Below are 4,960 nucleotides of genomic sequence, written 5' to 3'. Positions count from 1 at the left end.
TCAGCTTTCATCATCGACCATCCGTTTGTCCATTGGACTGGCATCACGACCCCGGTTATTGACCTACGTGTTACAGTTCTGTTTGTCTGTTTACCCCCGTTTATGAGCTGTTGACCAGCCCTGGGACTTATCCAACAGGCTTGCCCTGTCGTGGAACCTCGTGGGCCAACAGACCCCTTTGTTGTTCTCTGTTGTTAATACTGTAACTGAAGACATCGCTGCCTACGCCTAAAGCATAAATAAATTCATCTTTGTTCAAATCCACTACGGGTCCATATCTCCTGACTCCACGCCAATAATCCCACCTGTCCGTATCTGATTGCCACCCCGGCCCACCGTGACCTTGGGGCCTGATTCATTCTGTTCGGTTTACCCCAACATATACTTCCAAATTGGAATCTCAACTTAAAGTATTGCCTTCTAAGAATGTAAACCTTACTTAGAAGAGGCCACAGAGCTTTATTGTAAGTGATGGAACTGGTGCACCTCTAAGTTTCAAAGTGGATGTTTGATGCTATGTATCAAAATATGAGAAATACTTCAAAATCATGGGCTATAGTTCTGACAGTCAGAAAAGGGCATGAATTTTGACAAAAGGGCTGTTTCAGAGCTTTTTCTCCACAACCCAAGCATAACTTAAATGGGATCCTGAGCCCATCTGACCGGTGGCATGGTTCTGGAGCATAAAGTTTGGGGTTTGGGATGGAGAGCCAAGTCCCTGTTTCCAGGCCTTACTTCAGTCTGAGTGGTTGGAGTGCCTAAGTCTATGAGTATCTGGGTCTAGCCAAAATCTGGTCAGGTCACCAAGCAACATTCAAGGTTTGGCTCATTCTACTGCATGTTGCTAGCCCAGCAAAGCTGTGTGCAAAGTGGATTGAAGGGTGTGAAGTCATAGGCTGTTAGCCATCTTGCTGGAGTCCTAATCCTCAGCTTCTTGGTTCAAAACCCATGGCTGCCCTCCACAGGGACCCTCTCAACTATATGTGTTTTTTCTTAATGGGGCAGTCATAACGCTCTTGGGCCTTACAATATCAGGAGTTCAAGAGAGAAGAATGCCTAGCCCTGGTGCTCAGTAGCTCAGGGGCTAAGTGTTGTGTTGGGGAGAGCAAAGGGCTTGAATTCAAGGATGTGATCATCCCTTTCTTGCTGGACAGAAGGCCTGCTCAGCTGCACCCTTTTGTTTTTCCGTATTTGCAGTGACTACAATCTTTGAGCCATACTGTGTAAGGAGCCCAGGAGAGAAATGTGTGCAGCCTGGGTGCTCAGTACCCCAGGGGTGGTTTTGCAGCTTGTAAGAGACAGAACATTAGGTAAAGGCTGACTTTGTCCCTTTTTTTTGGGGCACAGCAGCCTGCTCTTCTCTTCAGCAGCTTTGCCATCAGGGCTACTGGGACTTTTTGGTTTTATTATTTCCCCCCTGATCCAAGCATAACTCAGATAGGCTCCTGAGCCCACCTCTTCAATGTCCCATCTCCAGGGCTCTATGTGTCTTCAAAATGGCAAGAACCTATATGACTCCATAAAAATCATGGATAATGAATATGATTGTTGACAGCAAACTACAAAGTGCTTCTGTGATCAGTCTTTATTTCATTGCAAGTGGAAAAGCAAAACAGGGTCTTGGTCCTGTTTATGTTAGAAATTATTGCCTGTCATTTATATTCCAGTTAAGCGAGTTGTATGTAAACTGAATTTATAATTCTATAGAATTATAGCTTTGAGAAACGTTTGAAATATCGCTTTTCTGCTTTCTTTTGTCCTGTTGGCTTTGGTCTATATTTGGTCTATATTTCAATGTTAAAGCATTTCTCCTGGGATAAGTACAGACAAAAAGCCTGATGCCGAATTGATTCAATCTTCTCAGGTTAGTCCAAACTGTGTAGATTAAACTGATAAGCAAGTGAACAGACATTCACTTTTGATTCTCTAGAAATGCAGCCATATGCCTGCAGTGACCCAAGCCAGAAGCTGGGGGGTAGTAGAGCATGCCTTCCTGCTGGGTTGGAACAGACAGCCTGGGCCAAGGCTAGCCCATCCACCCTGCAAAATATCCAGGGATGCTGGGGGACTGTGAGTTAACTTAAATCTGAAGGGGACCTGGGACAGAAGTTCAATAAACTCATTGAACCTAAATCAGTTAAGTCAGACTACATCCACCCAGGTTTATCTTAAACCAGTTTTGACCATTTTGAAAGCAGTTTATGTGCACTGAATTTCTCTTGTGTTACAGAATTGAACCAGTTTCCAATCACTTATACTGGTTTATATATAATTTCTATCCCTAGCCCTGGTGAGAAAAGGTATCTATGGTGTAATACACTACTATGACTCATCCATGAAAGGCAGTATTTATATTCAAAAGTGGCCTAACACTAAGGCTCATCATAGTTTCACTGAAGCCAATGGGAAGTTTGCTGTTGACTTCAAGACAGTCCAGTAGGAACCACGCCTACTGAAATTGTAACAGTAAAAAGTGTTCTTGGAATACATGGGAATATGAAATTTCAACAGCATGTGCATTTGGTCTGTTGGAGTATGTTGTGGTATGCTGCTCTTTGGATAGCTATAACACATCAGAAACAGGTGGATATGGTAAACCAACTGATCCAATTTTTCAGATCAGAAAAGCAGAGTCCTGTTGCTATATATTCAATTGCAGATCCAGTAGAAAATGCTGCAGGGTTCCCATTTTAAACTAGCAAATTTTCCTACCTGATTTATGTTAACTTAAAGATTGTTAATATCTGTAAGGGTATGGTTCAGGTTTCCTAGCATGAGGGCATTACAGAGAGGTCATCATTTCCTAGATCTTTACAAGTAAACTTAGTTAATTTGAATCAATCTATAAATCCTGATAGTAGCCCAGGAAAAAAAAGAACCATCAAAGAAGGTATGGACACGTTATTTTAACCTACGGTTACCATTCAAGACTTTCCCTGACATCTGGATAAATTCAGCATGAATTAAGTATTCACAGCAGGCTCAGGAAACCAGACAGGTCTGTATGCCTGGGCTCACCCTTTAAGAACTACTTTGAACTAGTCACAATTATTTCAGGATTTGTTAGGCAGGCGTGGGACAATCTGACTCACTCAGCAACAAGCTCAAAAACAAACAATCCAATTAATGAAAGAAGCAGAGTGTAAAAGCATTTGGAAATGTTTGGGACCAGCACAGATAAGCAGCCAGTACCTCCCTGGTGGAAAGTTTCCCTGGAACAATCGCTCAATGAGGCCCCTTGTTAATTCAGTGGGGACAGAGGCATGGCCGCTCTTTGAACTCCATGATACTTGAGCTGTGACATTTCACTGGCACTCACGAAACAAGCGGGGGAAAAACCAAAGAATGGCACACAAGGCAAACATGTCAGGCTGCAATGAAACTAATTCCAGGGCCAAATGGCAACATTTGCAATTGCTGCCTACTTCAGAGTCTACAATGAAATCCAAGCAACTCACAAATTACATAACATTTTCCTAGCTGTTCAAACTAGTCCTTGTTAGACACAGATGAAGGAATGTCAGAAATTATATTTTTAAAAAATATTTGACGTTAAGGGAAACAACCTCATTTATTCATAAGAACATGTAAACAGGGACAGTCTTTCAGATATTATTTTGAAATATAATTTTTGAAAATATCAAACCAGATTTATCCTAGTTATTATGCTGATAACATTCAGCAGTAAGTATCTTTGGATGTGTTTGGAAGGCTCACACGCTCGCCCCCACCTGCCCGAACAAAGAAAACCCATGGCGTCAGCTCAAATTCCTTAACAGCATTGATCTATGCTTGATCCTCAGTGCATAAGCCCCAGCAGCTAAGAAGGCTTGTGACTGTTACAGACTTCCCTTAATCACAGCTTTCACTTTAAAAAATGTCATTTGCTAGCCTTTTTCCTGGCAAACACAGGACCAAATTCTGTCAGACTTACATAATGGCACATTTTATATGTTTATGATCATGCTAGAGCTCCTAAATGTGCCCAGATTGGCAGGGGTCCCCTGACAACTTCTCTTCTCGGCTTCATTCTTTCCTGCCATACACTACCACCCAAGGATCTTAGCTTGTAGTCATGTTCCCACCAGTTAGCACCTGCCTCTTTCCTCTACCTCCTCCAGGACCAGGGGGTTATTTAGGTGGCAGCAGTCCTCCACATGTCAATGCATACATTGGTACTTAGGTTTTGCATGTCTGCCAGTAGTACCAATCAAACATATTTAGCCAGAGCAGATTTTCATCACAGTCACCTGAAGATATAGAGTGAAATCCAGACCTTACTGAAGTCAATGGCAAACACCTATTTACTGTAGCCAAGATCTCACACATGGAGTCTCATGGTGGCAATTAATGAGTAGATATTTCCTAGAGTCAATGCTGCATGCTGATGAGACCCCTGGAGACACACTCTTCCTTTGCCATGCAAAGAAGCAACAGGGAATAGATGTTCAGAATAATGGGATGTCACCCACATGGCTACTTAGCTCTCAGGAATGTCTGTAGGACATGTCTGTACTTGGGCAAAGTGTGTGAGATACTGATTGTGAGACACGAGGACTTATTGACGTGATGTCTTCTATTGAACCAACTGCATAACTGGAATAAAGTTAGACAAGCTTTCAAATGCAAGACATTCTTCATCAGCTTCCTAAGATATTGGGATACTAGAGATTCTCAGGTCTGAGATGCTGATTGTAATAGTAAATCATGAATCAGTGAATACTGACTTTATCAAGTCACCATGATATTCATGCTAGAATAGAGAGTTTCTTGAGCAAATTGGCAGATGACACAAAACTGGGAAGGATTAAGAATACAGCACAGGAATGCAATTCAGAAAGATCTTGGAAATTCAGGCTGGAGCTAACAGGATATAGTTCAGTGCTGACAAATGTAAGGTGCTATGTCTTGGGAATAATCAAAATCATACATACAATCATACATGTCCACAAGGGGCCAG

Source organism: Crocodylus porosus, unplaced genomic scaffold (genome assembly GCF_001723895.1).
Source record: "Crocodylus porosus isolate Cpor-Errol unplaced genomic scaffold, CroPor_comp1, whole genome shotgun sequence".
In the NCBI taxonomy this organism is placed as follows: Eukaryota; Metazoa; Chordata; order Crocodylia; family Crocodylidae; genus Crocodylus; species Crocodylus porosus.
This window is presented reverse-complemented; position numbering follows the sequence as displayed.